At 45.1% G+C, this 21,503-nt stretch overlaps 1 protein-coding gene across 1 annotated transcript in view; it reads right to left on the reverse strand.

Moving 5' to 3' along the window:
- The window catches only part of ARPC5L (actin related protein 2/3 complex subunit 5 like), a 591,266-nt gene that overhangs the window by 220,127 nt on the left and 349,636 nt on the right, over positions 1-21,503 (reverse strand). The gene's annotated exons all lie outside the window — the stretch shown is intronic.

Here is a 21,503-nt window from a genome sequence, read left to right on the forward strand (position 1 = left end):
TGTTGGCCGGTGCCTAACCGTTCTTTTTTCTTCTCAGTTTTGGGTTTAAACTGTCCCTGGGCTCTCCCCCTTGTTTTTTGGGGGTAACGGGGTACAGTAGGGTAAACGCTATGTGTTTGGGGTGTTGTGCTCTCCCTCCAGGAGGGCTTATTTTGTCTGTTTGTGTTTTTGTTAGGTGCATGGGTTTGCTCGGTCTTGCTGCTCCCCAGGAGGAAGTACCTATGGGAGATACTTCTGGAGTGTTCATTTTTGTAACCTTCCAGGATGGCATCACGTAAACCTCCTACCTTCTCTGTGCTATCCTGGAACGTACGGGGTCTCAATTCCAAGTTTAAGCGGGCATTGCTCTTTCAGTATGTGCAGCGTTACAACCCCTCCATACTGATTCTGCAAGAAACCCACCTGGTGGGCAGCAAGCTCCTCTCTCTTAAAAAAACGTGGGTACAGAGGTCATTCCATGCCTCCTACTCTACGTATGCAAGGGGTGTTTCCGTACTGATTCACAAGTCTTTGCCCTGTGTGGTGGAGGCGGTGCACACCGACCCCTCCGGTAGGTATGTGGTGCTGGTGCTCACTATGTGGCAGCAGAGGTATGTGGTGGCGGGCATTTATGTGCCCCCGCCGTTCAAGGCCGAGGTCCTGTATACAGTTCTGGAGAGGGTCTCCAGCTACTGTCCTGCCAAGCTGCTTCTCCTGGGGGACTTCAACGCCATCCTCTCCCCGGACCTTGATAGGCCCTTGCCTCCCAAGGCCTTTTCCGGGGACCTTCTCCATTGGTCCTCGGCCGCCGGGTTACAGGAGGTTTGGCGCTGGAAACACCCCCAGGAGAAGGTTTACTCCTGCTTTTCTGCTACTCACAAAACGTCCTCCAGGATAGACTATGGCTTCGCCAACCCGCTCATGTTGTCTGATGTGGAGGAGGTCTCCTATCTCCCCAGTGGCTTGTCGGACCATAGTCCCTTTCAGGTCGTTATTCGCTCGGGCTGTGATCGCAGTAGTGCCATGTGGCGCCTTGGTGCCCAGTGGGTGGACCAGCCTGAGATTGTGGCTCAGACCCCGTCTATGATTAGGGACTATTGGAACACTAATGCAGGTACGTCCTCTCCCGGACTGGTATGGGACGCCTTTAAGGCGGTTACTAGGGGCCACTATATTTCAGCAATCAAAGCCGTTCGAGTTCAGCAGCTGGCTACGGTGTCCGACTTGGAGGCGGCGGCCGAGGCGGCTTCTGGCCGCTATGTCCGGGACCCCTCGGCCGCTAACTTTGAGGAGCTGCAGGCTAATAAGAGAGACTTACATCTACACCTGACTGAGGTCACCCGGTTGTCTATGTACCAATCTAAACAGAGGTTTTTTGAACACGGAGATCGGAACGGGAAACTGTTGGCAGTTATGTCTCATCATGATGCCCCCCTCACCCTGGTTCCGGAGCTCACTTCTCCTACTGGGGAGGCGATCACCTCGCCGGAGGGAATCTTGGGGCTCTTTGGGGACTTCCACTCCAGATTATATGCTACTACCTTGCCCGCTGACCTCCGGCCGGAGGATCTGCAACAGCTCCTGGATCCGGTTGCCCTGGGTTGGTTGTCGGATGCTGAGCGCTCCGACTTGGTTCGGCCGGTCACGGCGGAGGAGGTGGAGATTGTGATACGCTCTATCCCTGGAGGCAAGGCCCCTGGCCCCGATGGGCTGCCTATTGAATTCTACAAAACCCATGCCGGAGTGCTGGCCCCCCTTCTGGCGGCACTATATAACGACTGCCTGGAGATGGGCTCCTTGCCGCCCTCTATGGCAGAGGCCCACATTATCCTGATCCCTAAGCCCCCGAAGGACCCGAAACTGTGTGCCTCCTACTGCCCAATTGCCCTCCCTAATAATGACCTCAAGGTTCTCACCAAAATCCTTGCCTCCAGACTTCGCCCCATCCTCCCCTCCGTGATCGACCAGGATCAAACGGGGTTTATGGCCAACATATCCACGGATGTCAATTTGCGTAGGCTTTATACTAATTTGCAAACTCAACATTTGAACTTCGGTGCAAGAGTGGTCGCCTCCTTAGATATAGAGAAGGCCTTTGATTCGGTGGAATGGCTGTTCCTGTGGGAAGTCCTCAGGAGAATGGGGTTCCCCTGTTGTTTATACGGTGGTTGCAAACAATCTACAAGTCTCCAAGGGTGGCCATTCGGTTGGGGGGCAGGCTGTCCCCTTCGTTCCTGTTGTCCAGAGGTATGCGGCAGGGCTGTCCTCTTTCTCCGGCCCTTTTCGCCATTGCCATGGAGCCCTTGGCCGAGGCGCTCCGGACCTCGCCGGAGGTTCGGGGGCTTCGGGTGGCGTGGCTGGAGGAGAGGTTGGCGCTGTACGCTGACGACCTCCTGTTGTTTTTGCAGGATGCGGGTCCCTCCCTTTGGGGGGCTCTGGACATCCTGGACGGCTTCTCCAGGGTGACGGGCCTGAAGGTGAATTGGTCGAAGTCCCAATTGCTTGCGATCGACGGGGCGGCCAGGAGCGCTGCCCCGTCGGATCTCTCGCTACAGTGGGTTGACAGTTTCATGTATTTGGGGGTGAGGGTGTCTCGGGACCCCACGAAATTTATTTCCCTTAATCTAGACCCGGTGATGAAAGATGTTTGGGCCAATCTGAAGGCATGGGAGAACCTTCCCCTCTCCTTGTTGGGCAGGGTGAATCTGATAAAAATGAAGATCCTTCCTAAATTGACCTACCTCTTTCGCCACTCGCCCCAATGGATCCCCAGGACCTTCTTCACCAATTTGAAAAGGCTCTTCTCCTCCTTTTTGTGGGGCTCCCGCCCCCCCGTTACAAGTTTTCAACATTGATGAGACCTCAGTCCCAGGGGGGTCTAGCCTTCCCGGACTGTCATAAATATTTTTTGGCCTCCCAGTTGGTTTACGCGGTATGGGGGCTGTCTCCTGATGCCTCCAACTCCGCAGTGGTGCTGGAGGCGGCGGTGTTGGGGTCAATGGAGGCGCTATCGCATCTGTTGTTCCGGGGCCCTAAGGCTCCGTATCCTTTGACTTCGTCCATGCAAACGACGCTCAGGGCCTGGCGTCAGGGCCTGGTGCTGGAGGCTTACCCGAGCACCGCGGTCTCCCCCAAAGCACCACTGTGGATCAACCCTACTCTGCCCCACTTGTACTCCCTCCCCGACCCGGCGGCCTGGACCAAATTTGGCATAAAGGTGATTTCAGATCTGTCCTCGGACCTCTCCCTCCCTTCGTTTGATCAACTTTGCGACTCTCACGGGGTGCCCCCGTCCCACCTTTTCCGTTATCTCCAGTTGTCCCATGCCTTCAGGGCTCAGTTCCCGCAGGGGGGGGTGGGGGTGGTGCAGTCGGATCTGGAGCGGGTTCTTCGGTTTGATTGCTCCGCCCGCGCCGCCTCGGTCTTGCACGCCCATCTCCTTCGTGTGTTCTCTCCGGAGCTCTCGGGTCTCTGAGATCGGTGGACTCGGGATGTCCCGGACATGGACGCGGAGGACTGGCGGCAGGTGTGGGACTCCCCCTTTAGGATCCTGGTCTCTCTAAGGGACCGCATGGTGCAGTATAAGATCGCCCACCGGGCGTACTTCACTCCTCATCGCCTACACAAAATGCATGAGTCCCACTCCCCGGAGTGTTGGCGGTGCGGCCACATGCCCGGGGACTTTATCCATATTTTCTGGACCTGCCCGGATCTGTCTGATTACTGGTCACGGGTCTACGCGGCTGCAAACGGAGTGTTGCAGGTTTCGGTAGACCCCTCCCCAAAAACGGCCCTGTTGGGCCTCCTAGATGATCTGTTCCCTAGGGTGGCAGATCGCACCCTCATGGGTCTCCTCCTGTTTTTCGCCAGAAAGAACATAGTGCTTCATTGGAGGCAACGGTCCCCTCCCCCGCTCCGGCGGTGGAGGGCACTGGTGGACTCGGTGATACCGCTGTACAAGGACACGTATTCTCACAGCATGACAGGGTTTGGGCCAAGCGGTTGGCGGACTCCTCCGTGCCGCTGCTTGCCGCCTGTCTGGGTGGGGGCGGCTCGGGGGTTCCTTAGACCGCTTTCTGGGGACCGGCCGAGAGGCGGCCCGGACTGTGCTACTTGTCTTATGATGTACACTGCTTGATGCTGTATTTCTTGCTACCAGGATAATTATGCCCCTGCGTGGGCTCACTTTTCCCCCTTTTTGTTTTATATATGCTTGCCTTGCTGATGACCATGCGCTGCAAGACTGTTATGTGAACCTTTTTGCACCTATTGTTTGTGTGTTGTTATGTTTCTCTGTTTGAAACAATAAAAAGATTTTCATAAAAAAAAAGAAAAAAAGACCAATTGATGCAATTTTCTCAGCAAAGACCCGCCTTACTGGAACCCTATGCAGGGATCTCCCTGTTTACTTTACTGACTTATCACAAGTCACCATGGCAGCCCGCAAGAATCTCATCCCTATCACAAAGACGCTCCGCAACCGTAATCCTATTTACAAATGGAGTTTCCCAGCTAAATTGTTGATTAATCAAAACGGAGAATCCTTTACAATAATATCCTTTATCCTTAGAAAAAGGGCTCGATCTACTCCGCAGGTGGGGCCTACTAACAGTGACTGGGGAAAAAGGACCTGAACAACACTCAAAGAAAAGGATCTCCAACCACCGACAAAAAAAAAAACAGAGCTTGAATTTTACTTCTCTGGGGATGAAAACCTGAAGAAAAACTTAAATGGCTGGCTACTTCTTCTTCCAGTCCTAAAGATTACTAATGCTACAAATCCGGGAATTACTCACATCTCAGTACCTGGATTACGGTAGTACACAAGTGTGTGTTTTTTCTTCTCCTTCTTTCTCCCCCCCAAAGTGGTAATACAGGAGAATCCTGTATCCAGTACCTTAATAGCCCATATAAAAGGAGGGCACTGTAGAGAGAAGCCATATCCCAAAGATGCAACATTTTATGCGCCCAAGAGACTCACTTTATGATCTCCAAAGTACCTCAATGCTATAATGCTAAATTTCCACATGTCTTTCTAGCAAATGGTTCAACGAAGAGTAAAGGGGTAATGATCGCTGTCAAAGACTCTGTTCCCTTTAACTTGCTTGAACTATAACGAGATGACCTAGGAAGTTATATTATTCTAATAGCAGAACTTAATAATGTGACTATTACCCTAGTTAATGTGTATGCACCCAACAAAAGAGCTAGCAAATTTCTCACAAAGGTGTTAACATTGGCAAAGAAAAAACAGAAAGGTAATATAGTCTTATGTGGGGACTTCAATATGGTCATGAACTCCTCAATGGACTCTTCTGGTGCGGAGGGGAGACATCGGGAATTAGGGGCCTTCTGTACTAAGGAGGACCTCTACGACCCATGGTGTTGTTTTCACTCCATGGAAAGGAATTTCACCTTCTACTCACAAATACACAACAGCTATTCCAGAATTGATATCTTCCTCACTGATAAAACACTTATTACAGCATGTCTCTAAGGCTGAGATTCACACCATTATCTGGTCTGATCACGCCCGATAACCCTTGAAATAGTAGGCCCGGGTACTAGACTAAACGTATCTCTTTGGAGGAAAAATTCATTCCAACTTGCAAATCCCCAATACAAAACTAAGATAGAAGAAAAACGTAAATAATTTTTCTCCATCAATAATACTAAAGATAGCCCGCCTATGATGGTCTGGTGTGCTCATAAAGCTTACACTAGAGGCATATTGATGATCCAACTGGTGGCCAGCGAGAAAAAGAAAAAACAAATCTCTATTAGTAACTTACTTAAGTAGAGTACAGAACTAGAAACCCAACATAAAACTACCCACCAAAGATCCTTAGGACCCCCTTACAATATGTAGAGAATAACTCCGCCAAATTCTGATCTCTGACCACGACAAATACCTTAAACGACTTAAACTATCTTACTACTCTTCTAGTAATAAAGCAAGCAAATTACTCTCCAACCAGATAAAACAACGTCAAAAACAGACCAAACTAAACTCTATATAAAACATTTTAAAGAATGACACAGTATTCCACAACCCCCAGGACATATCTAACGTATTTGGTGAATATTATGCTTCCTTATACAATCTCCATAACGATCCTGAAACCCATCAACCTAAAGAAACCGATATCGTAGACTTTCTTCCCCACCTCCATCTTCCCAAAATTGACCCTGTGACATTAAAAGAGCTAAACAAACAAATCGAATTGGATGAAGTTCTAGAGGTGATAAAATCCCTGCCATTGCATAAATTCTGGGGGCAGATGATTTTTCCGCTGAGTATTACCAATGCTTTGCAGAAATCCTGGCACCCCACCTTAAAACAATCTTCAATGAAGCTGCGACATCTAGCCACTTCCCACCTGAAATGTTGCAGGCTATAATTGTGACCCTGCCAAAACCTGGAAAGGACCCTTCTAAACCCCAAAATTTCCGCCCTTTTTCCCTACTGAACTCTGACCTGAAAATTTATGCTAAAATTCTAGCTAATAGATTACTCAATAGAAAAAAAAATATATATAACCCGCACCCTTATAAAAAGTACATCAATCAGCCGCTAACTCAAAACACTGGAGAGTTTAAAAGGAAATAAAATACATGGAGCAGCGCTAATTATACAAAAAGCTGAACATCTTGTAGACATACGATGACACAAAGTCCATAATTATATCACAAAAATGCAATAGAATGGTCAGCATCAATTAACACAGGAAGTATGATGGAGTGTTCATCCTGTAGTCACCACAAAGTGAATCAGTACACAGCGAAAGTGAAATCCCAGCCACCACACACTGACTCTTACCAGAGGATGGCGGGGGTACAGCAGCAAGCGGTTATGGGACCGCTAAGACCCGCTCAGATGAGGATCTTCATGGGGAAAAGTGCAGCCTTATAAAACTCTCCAAACTCCAAAACTATCAATGGTATAATACACAGCAGATAGCCAAATCCTCCTTAGGTGGTTCTTATCCCTTTGTTTTTTTGTAGCTCCTCTCCATTCCCATGTGTTCATCCCCAGGGTTATATGTTAAGCGATTATGCTTCCTTGGAATTCACAATCATAAAACCGCAGCTCAATTACGCTCCCAGTAGTCACAGACAGGAATGGAGCTTCCCTCTCAGCATGCTGGTGTCTCTTCCACTCCTAGCAAACAGCTTGCCACTCAATGTGACGCCGCTACTACTTGGCATGGAACAAGTTGGGTTAGTCAAAAACCAATAAGCTCCTGATGGCACAAGGAGAATGGTAAATCTCCTCTGATACGCGGAGCGTAAAAATGACCTCTGTGTATTTCTGGCCCTGGATGCTGAAAAAGCCTTTGACAGGGTTCACTGGGAATATGTGGCACAAACTCTTAATAAATTTGGATTCTCAGAATTGATCAAATCTGCAATTAGGTCTCTATATACTAGCCCAAATGCAAAGGTTTATGTATCTGGGATGCTCCTTACAGAATTTAGTTTAAAGAATGGAACAAGACAGGGTTGTCCCCTCTCCCTATTTATTTTTTCTTTGGCTATCGAACCCCTGGTGGAATTTATCCGTTTGCACCCTTTGGTTCAGGGTATCAAGATTGGGAAGAGGGAACATAAACTCTGACTTTTTGCTGATGACATTATCCTCACACTGACCAATCCCATGCAATCTATTCCACCTATACAAAATATTCTATCGCAATTTGGCTCCTTATCTCTATACAAAGTAAACACCTCCAAATGTTCTGCATTACACCTAGGACTAACCCCAAACAATCTAAAACAACTTCAATGCTCCTTCCCTTGCTGTTGGAACTCCCCTTCTATCACATACTTAGGGATACAACTGACCTTCTACACATCTAAGCTGTACAAACTCAATTTCCCCAGTCTTCTCAGTCAAATTTCATCAGACCTTTCAAAAATAGTGAATTTTAAATTGTCCTGGATTGGAAAGATAGTAGCATACAAAAATGCAGATTCTCCCTAAGATCTTATATCTATTCTGAGCCCTCCCCATTCCACAACCTCAAAAAAACTTTTCCACTCAAGCCACTATGGTAAACATGGATTTTTGTAAAATCTTACCGTAAAATCCTTTTCTCTTAAGCTCATTGACAGACGCAGTCCTCTTGATTAATATCAAATTGGGTTATACTGCCCTCTACAGGAGTAGGACACTAGGCAGAAGGAAAATGTTCTGGCCACACCTTAGGGGCAGTCCCAGAGGCTATATCCTCTCTCTCTCTGCTACAGGAAGTCAGTTATGTCACAAAGCAGTGTTAGAGAATTTAACCCAACCTAACTCAAAAGTAGAGGGGCGGGTACTGCGTCTGTCAATGAGCTTAAGAGAAAAGGATTTTACCGTAAGATTTTACAAAAATCAATTTTTCTCTGTCGCTCATTGACAGACGCAGTCCTCTTGATTAATATCAAATTGGGACTTCCCAAAGCAGTGCCACAAAACAGGGGTGGGATAACAGAAATCAAAATTTAAATCCAGAAGGCCCAACTGGTGCCGACTAGAAGTCTTAAAGGCTCATCAAACCAAAGGATGAGACTCAACTGAAAACCCAACAGAAAAAAACCCTCGAGGTAGACCAACGGTCTCCTCAAATTGCGGCCTGCAAAACCTTGCGGCCAAAAGAGGCATCCGCCGATGCCAACACATCAACTTTATAAAATTTTGTAAAGGTATGAACCGACGACCAGGTAGCCGCCTTGCAAACCTGGACCACTGACGCCTGATGGCGGAAGGCCCAGGAAGCACCAAGCGCCCGAGTGGAGCCTTAACAGGGAACGGGGGATTCCGACCCTTAATAGAATAAGCCTGTACCACCGTCTGTCTGATCCATTTGGAGATAGTCGCGGCAGATGCAGGCAACCCCTTTTTGGGGCCATCCGTGATCACAAAAAGTGAATCCGTTTTACGAAACGAGTCCGTAGTTTTCAGGTATACCCTGATTGCCCGAACCACATCCAAGGAATGTAACGCAAACTCCCGAGGATGACTGGGCTTAGGACACAGGGAAGGTAATACAATATCTTCATTCAGATGAAACTCTGAAACCACTTTAGGAAGGAAGGATGGATTCGGACGAAGAGCCACCTTATCCCTATGAACCACCAGATATTGGGAACAACAAGATAATGCGGCCAGTTCTGACACCCTGCGTGTAGAAGTGATAGCCACCAAGGCGGCCACCTTCTGGGATAACGTAAGCAAGGGAATCTCCCGAATATCTTCAAAGGGAGGTTTCTGAAGAACCGACAACACTAAAATTAAGATCCCAGGGCGGTAAGGGTGCGCGCACTGGCGGAGCCAGGTGTCGCACCCCCTGGATGAAATTCCGCACCAAGGAATGAGTAGCCAAAGGTTTCTGAAAGAAGATTGCCAACGCTGAAACCTGACCCTTGATAGTGCTCAAGGACAGTTTCTGCTCAACCCCCTGTTGCAGAAAGGCCAAGATTCGGGTCACCGAATAGGTACGTGGAGGAAATCCAAGAGATTCACACCACGCAATACAAGACTTCCATGTGCGATAATAGACCTTGCTGGAAGTCGCCTTCCTTGCTTTAATTAGAGTAGGAATAACTGAAGCGGACAATCCCTTGTCCTTCAGCACCTGGGTCTCAATGGCCAGGCCGTGAAAGCCAGCGATTGTAAAGCAAGATGGAAGATCGGTCCGTGAGACAGCAGATCCTCCTTGAGAGGAAGTCTCCAAGGAGCGTCCGCGACCAGCCTCACCAAGTTGGCGTACCAGGCTCGACGAGGTCAGTCCGGAGTTACCAGGATAGCTGGAATTCCCTCCACCTCTATCCTGCGAAGAAGTTTTGGCAGTAATTTGAGAGGATGGAAGGCATACAGTAGCTGATACTGTCCCCACGGGGCGACCAGAGCATCTGCTGCGTCCGCTAGAGGATCTCGGGAGCGGGCTACAAACCTCCGCACCTTCCTGTTGAGCCGAGATGCCAACAGGTGTGTGTGGCTGTAATCATCTCACATACCACTGAATGTTCTGATCCTTGAGATGTACATCTAAGAGTCTTTTGAAAGCCACCATACTTCCCGCAGAAACCACCTCTTGTGGTAGAAAATTCCACAATCTTGTAGCCCTAACAGTAAAGAACCCCCCACGTTGTCTGATGTTGTTAATGATTCTTACTCTGAATGGTCTAAAGTTATCAGTGGTGTATCCCAAGTTTCAGTGTTGGGACCCTTACTTTTTAATATCTTTATAAATGATGTAGGGTCTGGGATTAAAAGTACCATTTTAGTCTTTGCAGATGACACCAAGCTTTGCAGTGGAATAACTTCTTTACAGGATGTCTCCAACTTACAAGCTGACCTCAATGCACTGTTTCATTGGGAAACTATGTGGCAAATGAGGTTTAATGTTGATAAATGTAAAGTTATGCACTTGGGGGCTAAGAATTTGCATGCATCATGCATACTAGGTGGAGTAGAACTGGGGCAATCCATAGCGGAGAAGGATGTGTTCTGGTAGATCATAAGCTTAATAATAGCATGCAATGCCAAGCAGCTGTTTCCAAAGCAAGCAAAGTCCTTTCTTGTATTAACAGAGGCACGAACCTCCAGAGAGAGAGATATAATTTTGCCGTGTACAGATCATTAGTAAGACCTCATCTGGAATATGCAGTTCAGTTTTGGGCACCGGTTCTTAAAAAGGATATCGGGGAACTGTAGAAAGTGCAGAGAAGGGCAACCAAACTGATAATAGGCATGAAGCACCTCAGCTATGAGAAAAGTTTAGAGGAACTGAATTTATTCTCTCTTGAGAAGAGGAGATTAAGGGGGGATATGATCAATATGTATGCATACATAAGGGGTCCATATAGTGAACTTGGTGTTGAGTTGTTCACTTTAAGGTCAACACAGAGGACAAGAGGGCACTCCTTACGTCTAGAGGAAAACAGATTTAGTCTCCAAATATGGAAAGGTTTCTTTACCGTAAGAGCTGGCAATCTGTAAAAAAGATCTCGTTAACCGAACAGTTTGTTGTTTACCGGGCGCCCGCGTTCGGCATATCGCAGATCTGGCAGACAGATTGTTGTGCGGGGCTGGGGATGACCCAGAGGTCATGGTGCATGTGGGCACTAATGACAAAGTTAAAGGTAGGTGGAGGATCCTAAAGAACGATTTCAGGGACTTAGGTAATAGACTGAGGAAAAGGACCTCCAAGGTGGTTTTCTCTGAAATACTGCCTGTACCTCGAGCCACACAGGAGAGGCAGAAGGAGATTAGGGAACTTAACAAGTGGCTGAGAAATTGGTGTAGGAAGGAGGGGTTTGGGTTCCTGGAGAACTGGGCCGACTTCTCAGTCGGCTACCGGCTCTTTAGGAAGGATGGGCTGCACCTTAATGGGGGCGGTACAGCTCTTTTGGGGAGAAAGATGGCCACCAGTTGGAGGAGCTTTTAAACTAGGAGACGGGGGGGAGGGCTCAAAAGTAGAGTCAGTTAGGAGGGAACAAAGGACTGAAGACAGTTGTAGGGTCAGCAGCGACAGTAGGTCCACAGTGTCAATCGGTAGGTCTGTGCGGGAGAACCGCAGACCAAACAGGAATAAACATAACCACCAATCACGTTTAACTTCCGTAAAACTAAGAGGGGTATATGCTAATTCCAGGAGCCTAGCTAATAAAATGGATGAGTTGGAAATGTTAGTACATGAGGAGGACATAGACCTAGTGGGAATAACGGAGACTTGGTTCGACCCCTCACATGACTGGCTGGAAAATATCCAAGGGTATTCAGTGTACCGGAAGGACAGGGTAGGAAAAAGAGGGGGAGGAGTAGGTCTTTACGTCAAGAATAATGTAAAGGTGATTGAGAGGAGTGACATTACGGAAGGGATGAGTATGGAGTTAGAATCCGTATGGGTAGAACTCCATAGGGAAGGAGAAAATGGAAAAGCAATTGTGGGGGTTTGCTATAGGCCACCTAAACAAGGGGAGGAGGTAGAGCTGGAATTTTTAGCACTTTTGGGTAAAGTGGCAAAGCTAGGATCAGTCATCATATTGGGGGACTTCAATTATGCCGACATTGACTGGGGAGAGGGGACTACACACTCACATAAGGGCCGTCTATTCACGGAAACCTTACAGGATAATTACATGTCACAGTTGGTGGATTCTCCTACTAGAGAAAACGCAATCCTGGATCTATTGATCACTAATGACCCAGACCTAATCTCGGAGGTAGGAGTCCAGGACAACCTGGGCTCTAGCGATCACAGGATGATCACATTTAGCGTAAATAACAATATAGCAAGGCAAGTGGGGAACATAAGAACCCTTAACTTCAGAAGGGCAGACTTTCCAAAATTGTACTCGTTGATGGAAAGGGTAAACTGGGACCGAACCCTGGGATCCCTGACCACAGAGGAAAAATGGGAATGCTTTAGGAACATATTAAGCAAAGGCATCTTGCAGTGCATTCCTATGGGAAATAAATTTAGAAGAGACAAAGCCAAACCTGGCTGGCTAAACCGTAGCGTTAAAAAACTTATAAAGGGGAAAAAAATTGGCCTTCAGGAAATATAAATCAGAGGGCACAGTATTGGCTTTCGACCAATACAAGGAGGCAAATAGGAAGTGTAAACACGAAATCAAGATGGCTAAAATAGACTTTGAGAGACAAATAGCGGAGGATAGTAAAAAAAAAACCAAAGAAATTCTTTAAGTATATCAACAGCAAAAAAACTAGGGCAGAGCATATTGCACACATAATTAACGATGATGGGAGGATGGTTACAGAGGACACTGAAAAAGCAACCGTGCTGAATGCTTTTTTCTCGTCAGTCTTTACACAGGAAACGGAGGGGTACACTGACCATGACTGTATGGTTAGTAGTAATACACAGGACTTGCCACTATGGCTAACAGAGGGTGAAATCAGGGAAAGGCTGGATAAACTTAACACAAACAAATCACCAGGCCCGGATGGTGTACACCCGAGAGTACTCAAGGAACTCAGTAAGGTTATATCCAGACCACTGTTCCTGATCTTTGCGGACAAGATATGTACCAGGGGAGTGGAGGAAAGCAAATGTGATTCCGATATTCAAAAAGGGTCAGAGGCATATACCGGGAAATTATAGGCCTGTCAGTCTGACATCAGTAGTATGTAAACTTCTGGAGGGGATGATAAGGGACTATATCGTAGAGTTTGCTAAGGACAACAGCATCATCAGTAGTAACCAGCATGGGTTTACAAATGGGCATTCTTGTCAAACCAATCTCTTAACATTCTACGAGGAGGTGAGCTGTGAGCTAGATAGGGGCAGACCAGTGGATGTGGTGTACCTAGATTTTGCTAAGGCGTTTGATACAGTTGCCTATAAGCGCTTAATTTATAAAATAAGGTCTGCAGGTATCGACAGCAGGGTTTGCTCTTGGATACGGAACTGGCTAAAAGGGCGTGTCCAAAGGGTGGTAATAAACAGCGCATACTCAGACTGGTCTGAGGTAGTAAGCGGGGTCCCCCAAGGCTCAGTCCTAGGACCAACCTTGTTCAATTTATTCATAAACAGCATTGAGGACGGGATCAGTAGTTCAATATCAGTTTTTGCAGATGACACAAAATTAGGCAGGGCAATAACAGCACAGCATGAAGCAGATATCCTACAGAATGACCTGGACAAAATAACGGAGTGGGCAACGACATGGCAAATTAGGTTTAACGTGGAGAAATGTAAGATTTTGCACTTAGGGACTAGAAACATAAAAGCACAATACACGTTAGGAGAGGAACCCTTGGGAGAATCAAAAATGGAGAAGGATCTGGGAGTCTTGGTTGAGGATAGACTAGGCAACAGCATGCAATGTCAAGCGGCAGCTGCCAAGGCTAGCAGTATATTAGCATGCATAAAGAAAGAGATGTATTCCAGAGATAAGACTATAATCCTTCCACTTTATAAAACTCTGGTCCGACCTCATCTGGAGTATTCTGTCCAGTTCTGGTCACCAGTCCTCAGAAGGGATGTGTTGGAGCTGGAGAGGGTCCAGAGAAGGGCAACTAAACTAATTAGGGGATTGGAGGACCTTGATTATGAGGAGCGTCTGCAATCGCTTGATTTATTCTCCCTGGAGAAGAGACGCCTGAGGGGGGACATGATAGCAACTTTTAAATATCTCAATGGGGATCTAGGCTTAGAAAAAAAGCTGTTCAGTCGAAGGGATTGCATGAGGACTCGGGGGCATACAATGCGATTAGAGGAGAAGCGTTTTAACCTCAGGCAACGTGGGGGGTTCTTTACTGTTAGGGCTACAACATTGTGGAATTCTCTACCACAAGAGGTGGTTTCTGCAGGTAGTATGGTGGCTTTCAAAAGACTACTAGACGTACATCTCAAGGATCAGAACATTCAGGGGTATGCGAGATGATTACAGCCACACACACCTACACAGGTTGAACTGGATGGACTATTGTCTTTATTCAATCTCACCTACTATGTAACTATGTAGCTGTCAAAATGTGGAATAGACTCTCTCCAGAGGTGGTTCTGGCTAGCTCACTAGATTGCTTTAAAAAGGCCTGGAATATTTCCTAGGTGTACATAATATAAATGGGTACTAAAAAATTTTTTTAGGAAAAGTTGATCATGGGAATATCCAATTGCCTCTCGGGGATCAGGAATGATTTTTTTTCCCCTGCTGTAGCAAATTGGATCATGCTTTGCTGGGTTTTTTTTCGCCTTCCTCTGGATCAATTATCGCATTGTATGTTTGGGTTTTACAATGCTGTTTTTTTTTTTTTTTTGGTTGAACCAGATGGACTTGTCTTTTTTCAACCTGACTATGTAACTATGACAGTGCTGAAAACCCAAAAATGGCCTGAATAGGAAGGGAGTTAAAGTGTCATTAACCACTTGCCGACTGTCCCATGCAGATTTACTGCGGCAAGGCGGCTCAGCTGCGCATAATCATGTATAGCAGCCGTCATTAAATGGCGGCCCGTGGACCGAAAACGGAACACACAGTGCTTTCCCCCGGACCGTCAGGCCACCACCTACGAGCAGGCATTGGTTTGCTGGGATCGCAAATTGTAGGAAGATTGACCGCACTCAGGTGAAAATATTTCTTGAAATCAAAGATGTTTCCTTTATTGTTCCAATAAAATCAGATGACAGACAGTGTACAAGCAGACAAGGTTGACGCGTTTCACGACATTACCAGTCGCTTACTCATAACCATACTGACAAACTGCAAAGAGCCGCAAAGTATTTGTAAGAGAGCCATCAATTAAGGATATAGGAAACACATGTGAAACACATGAGTGGATGGTACGAACAAGCTGTTTGCAATGACCAGTGAAGACATTCTGATTGCACATAAAATCCCAATGGTAAAAAGTGATACCAATCTAATAGTTATAGACAGAAATCAATTTAAAAACATAAGTGCATCCATGGTTACTCTCAAAACACAGGCTATATGGGTATATGCGTGTTAAAGTGCATATAAACATAATCCCAGACTTTGGCAAAAAATTAAAATATAAACGAAAAATATAAACCAAAATTGGTGAAGGATCGTTGCATGTATGTGAAAGAAAATGATCGGACACAAAAAGTGAGAAAATTAATAAAAAAAGTGAGAGATAAGAATAAAAATGAATAAAAATATGTGTATATGTGCGAACATATGTAAGTATGTAAAATGTGAACAGAGAATCACAAAAGATGATGATCAATGAAAATCCATAGAGGATATAAAAAGGTCAAGTTAGAAGTAATATCCTCAAAGCATGATTATATATGGAGCAAAGCATTTTGAAAGAAAGTTTTTTTTTGAAAATTTATTTTGAAAAGTTTTATCTTTTTTTCTCTTTTTCTTTGCGCCAAACATAAAAATCATAAAGCCTGGGTGAGAGAGGAACCATGTGCAGAAATGTACACAAAATGTGGAAAGAGCGATTTCATTAATGACAAATATATAGTATATTACAAAAAATATAATAATATGATACATTGCAGTACCAAATTTGAAATAGATCCGGATTGGGCCAACAGATGCACGTAAAGCCACACATAAGTGCATATATAAAAAAGAAGGAATTAATAAAAGCTGTCAAGACTAATATATAAATATGTCCAAAAAATAGACATCAAAAGATATATATATATAAACATCAAAAAATTATATATATTAATTTGTCCCAATTATCAAAAATGATATTAAGGTAATTTGTCCACGAGCAATCATGTAAACATATATGGCAAAATTCAAAATCACGTGTGTCTATGCAAAACACACGTGTATGAGAAATACATGCATCTGAATCGGTCCAAATCCGGAGTCTGACACATATATAGAGCAATCAAATTGAGCCCATTTTTTAAAATGTCAATGAAAAAGCAATAACCACAAGAATAAATGGAAAAACTACTCACACCAGAGAAATATCGCAGCTGGTAGTAAATACAAATCCACGAAGAAGAACATACAAATAGAATTGTATGGAGGACAAATGTATATAAAAGATCTGTGCAATATATCCATACAAACCTAGAGGGGGACAAGACTCTAATACAAATCTCTCAAAGGAGGGACATTGTGACACATTGACAAAGCTCACCAAGTAGGTAAACAATATTATTTCACGTATCTACATAGACCGATACATGTCGACATTGTAACTATAAGGAAAGGGGTAAAGGGAGATATAAGAGACCAAAATGGTCCGTATGTAATGCACAGGTGTGGATAAATACATGTGTGCATCAGCATACGGGACAATTGTAGCTGTAAATGAAAAGAGTAGCCAAAAAAGAGGGGGAGGAAGGAAGAGGAAGGACAAAGGAAGGAAGAAAAGGAATGTCACTCATAAAAATGAGTGACATCCCACTCCCAATTCAATCCATGTGGTATCCGAGTATGGAGCCTAAAGATCCACAGAACTTCTTTTTTGCAGAGGAGTCGAAACACATCCCCACCTCTGGTGGGTTTAGTGATGTGGTCGATAACCTGTACCTGCACCAATGTGGTGTCACCTTCATGTTTATGGTTGAAATGTCACGCAACATTCGTGGATTTTAATGTGCGTATATCGCTGAGATGCTCCCTAAAGCGATCTTTCAACCTACGTGTGGTTCTGCGGACATATTGTGCGGAGCAAGCCTTGCACGTAATGAGATAAATTACATACTGTGTATTGCAGTTAAAGAACTTATATCATAGGTTTTATTGCTCTGACTAGATACAAAGTTGTTGCTCCGCAGTATATGAGGGCAGGTGACACAATCTGACATGCCACATTTAAAATTGCCTTTACAATGTAACCAAGTGGCAGATGTATTAAATTTTTTGGAAGTGTAAAGACTAGGTGACAGGGGATTTCCTAGTGTAACTGCTCTTTTAGCAACTATGTTGACCCCATCATTCAAAATGTTGGCGCAGATTTCATCCCTTTTTAAAATTGGAAGATGACTGTGGATAATCTTTTTAATTTCATTAAACTCAAGGCTATAGGGCAGGGATAAAGTCACGGAAGGAAAAGTTTTGTCCTTATTGTTATTCCTGTTCTTATGATAATTCCTATTCTTATTTTTACGTTTTTCTTTCTGTCTGTAAACACGACTGTCTGTATGTCCACATATGTCTACGGCTGAAGCACGGCTGTCAGTGCGTGGTATCGCATCGGCAGCCGTGTCATGATCGGCCATGGGTTGCTGTTCCGATTGACCTGAATGGAGGAGGTCATCGCGATTCTTTTCCACAGCTATCCGGTATGCTCTGTCAAGCATCCAGCGTGGGTAACCTCTTTCGAGGAACCGGGAAAAAAGTGCGGATGCCTGTATATTGAAGTCAGTGAAATTGCTGCAAATTCTGCGCAACCTCAAGAATTGACCCACAGGTATACCTTTAATGGTATGTAGAGGATGGCAAGACTTTGCATGTAAAAGGCTATTTCCCGATAAGGGTTTCCTGTATAGATTGGATGTAACTCTGCGGCCGGAATGACCCAGTGTAACATCCAGAAATTCTATACTGTCAATGTTCTTATGGCCCGTGAATTTTAAATTGAGTGAATTGTCATTAAGATAATGCAGAAAATCCTCTAAATTAATATCTCGATGGCAAACAAAGATCAGATCATCAATATATCTATAAAATAGAGAGATCTGGTCTCTGTATGGGTTCCTACCTCCAAAGATGTGGGGTCTCTCCCACCAACCCATGTAGAGGTTGGCGAGAGAGGGGGAAAACTTGGCCCCCATCGCTGCCCCACATCTTTGGAGGTAGAAGCTGCCATCAAAAGAAAAATAGTTGTGCGTTAAAAGAAAATGTAAGACCTGCAGAATAAACATACGAAAGTCTTGTGTTAAATTGGTGTAATGTTTCAAACTGAAGTCAATTGCCTGAATGGCAAGATCGTGCGGTATCGAAGAATACAGACTGGATACATCGCATGTAATCCAGGCTAAATCCTCCGACCACACGAATCTGTCCATAATGTTAAGAAGGTGTTTTGTATCCCTGAGATAACTTGGAAGTTGCCAGACCAATTCCTGAAGCTGCCCATCCAACCATTCCCCAAGTCTCTCACAAAGGGACCCAATGCCAGAGACAATGGGTCGGCCCAAAATAGGGTCTAAACCTTTGTGGACCTTGGGGAGATGGTGGAATATGGGCGTGATGGGGAAATCGGGAATGAGCTTTTCAGCCTCCTTTGAGGAGAGGGCACCAATATGAGTTCCTTCATCAATTATATGTGAAAGCTCGGATTTAAAAATATTCACAGGATCACTTTTAAGTGGTTGATAAGTGTCCGAGTCCCCTAACTGTCGGAGTGCTTCACATTTATAAATCTCACTGTCGAGCACTACTACCGCTCCTCCCTTATCCGCATTCCTGATGGTAATCGTAGCATCTTCTTTTAGACTTTTAAGTGAAGCTCTTTCTTTAGATGTTAAATTATCCAGGGATCTGGGTACAACAGATGGTGTATTGTTCGACAGTTTGAAAATGTCTCTCTCGACCGACTTCTGGAACAGATCCATATTTGGTGATCTCGATTGAATGGGATAGAAACTAGAAAATGTAGAAAAAGAGACCTTGTTGCAACTTTCTTCATTGTATTCTCTGATAAACCCTTCATTTTCATTGGCCAAATCCTCAAGCTCTGTCACGGCACACGATTCCCGAAAGCTAAATGAATTATTAAACAAATCTTTCAACTTGTTTAATGTGGTGGAATCTTGATCATCTGGTGTGTCTTCTGAGGATGTATAAAAATGCCTTTTTAAATGTCAGATTACGGACAAATTTATTGACATTCAGGACAGTTGTAAACGTAAAAAGTTCAGCCCTTTTGAAAGAAGGCTGATATCGTCTGCCGTCAGAACTCGCTTGGAGAGATTGATAACATTTGTCATTGTGGTATTTAACTGTATATTTGGATCCTCAGTTATTATTTCCGATGAGTTCTGAGGCGATACTGACTTTCTGTGCGCCCTGTGGTGTTTCCTTCCTCCTCTCCTTGTGGATTTTTGAATTTTTTCTTTTTGGTGTATCTCCTGCCTCTCCCGTTTTTTGATGTTGTAGAGGCATTGGAAGTATTGCCCGATCGAGATGTCTGTGGAAAATCGGTAGACGTATCGGATGTGGGAGCCATGGATGTGTCAGTGGCACAGGTCTCGGGATCGGAAAAGCTCACTCTTTTTTTAGGGTGCTGGCGATGCCAAGGGTTTGTTTTTCTCCACGTGTATACATTTTTGGTGGCATAATCATTTTCATCCCTGAGGAGTTTTTCTTGTTTGCCCTTGATGATATCAGTTTCAAGTTTGTTAATTTTTTCATTAAGGAATTGGTCCAACTCTGCAAACGTTGGTGTTTCTTTAAACGGCAATAGATCAGCCTGTGATGTTGAAATGTCCTGTTGCAGTTTTTCCAATTCCAAAGATTTGGAGTCAATTAGGATCTTTGAGGTCAAAAGAGCATCTTGAAAGGGTCTCCGTCCATTGAAGTTTTAGATCTTCATTATAAAGTTCAAATGTCGGAAATTTTTTAATACGAAGTCCCTTGGGGATCCGTGCAACTTCAATGTATTCATTGAGGGTTGTTTTTTCCCAATATGCTTTCACCTCTTTAATCATTAGTTTCTCCAGCTTGTGAAAATTTGTTTTAATTGAACGTGAAACATCATCTTTGGCACTTTTAAGAGTGGCCTGTGCGTCTTGTCTGAGTGGATTGTTAGTAAGTAATTTAAGCGTGCGACTGGTGGAGGGTTGATCCTTGACTGCTGTGTATGTAACACTGTCTGTCTATTTTGCAAAGTCCATATGAACTTGAGCAGGAAACAAAGAGATGAGATAGAATACGACTCACCGGGCTGGCTGGGTTCACGGAGACAATAAGGAAGCAAGAAAGTGTAGCCGCTCAGGTGTATGTCTGATAACCTGGTGCCGGTCGGAGCCGTAATCCGGAAGCTTGCAAATTGTAGGAAGATTGACCGCACTCAGGTGAAAATATTTCTTGAAATCAAAGATGTTTCCTTTATTGTTCCAATAAAATCAGATGACAGACAGTGTACAAGCAGACAAGGTTGATGCGTTTCACGACATTACCAGTCGCTTACTCATAACCATACTGACAAACTGCAAAGAGCCGCAAAGTATTTGTAAGAGAACCATCAATTAAGGATATAGGAAACACACGTGAAACACATGAGTGGATGGTACGAACAAGCTGTTTGCAATGACCAGTGAAGACATTCTGATTGCTGGAATCGCAGGTGTCCCTGCAACCAGTGACATCCACGCCCCTCCGCTTCTGACTGCGGCTTGCGGTGTACAGCTCTCACTCCCAGCCGTGAGTTAGGGGCACAACGTCTCGTGCACACCCCGCCCCCTGCTCCTCACTGCGGGCCACAAATTGGGGCGTGACATGTGCGCCCCCTGCTGTTCGCGGCTCCCGTCTCACCAATTGCGGTATGTCTCGTATTGTCTGCCCCCGCAGCCTCCTGACTGCTGCCACAAAGGTATGTGGGGCACATTTCAAAAGGGATTGCTGATCAGAATATTTTTTAAAGTGCACACTGTTGGGTATATTTTGTTAAGGGGCACACTAATGGGCACATTTTGTTGTGCCCATCAGAGTGCCCCATAAAATAAAATGTGCCCATCACTGTTTCCCTTAACATAAAAAGTGCCCATTAGCATGCTACGCTATTTATTTTACGTTAAGGGTCACGCTGATGGGCACATCTTATGTTAAGAGCAACACTGATGGGCACGTTTTGTTGTGCCCATCAGAGTGTCCTTTAACATAAAATGTGCCCAGAGTGCCCCCTAACAAAATATGTCCATCAGAGTGCCCCCTAACATAAAATGTGCCCATCAGCGTGCCCCTTATTTTATGTTAAGGGTCACGCTAATGGGCGAACTTTATGCTAAGGGTCACGCTGATGGGCATATTTTGTTCTGCTGCCAATCAGAGTGCCCCTAACATAAAATATGCCCATCAGCGTGTCCCTTAGCATAAAATATGCCCATCAGCGTGACCCT

The sequence above is a fragment of the Pelophylax lessonae genome, assembly GCF_965119305.1.
Source record: "Pelophylax lessonae genome assembly, chromosome: 7".
Lineage (NCBI taxonomy): Eukaryota > Metazoa > Chordata > Amphibia > Anura > Ranidae > Pelophylax > Pelophylax lessonae.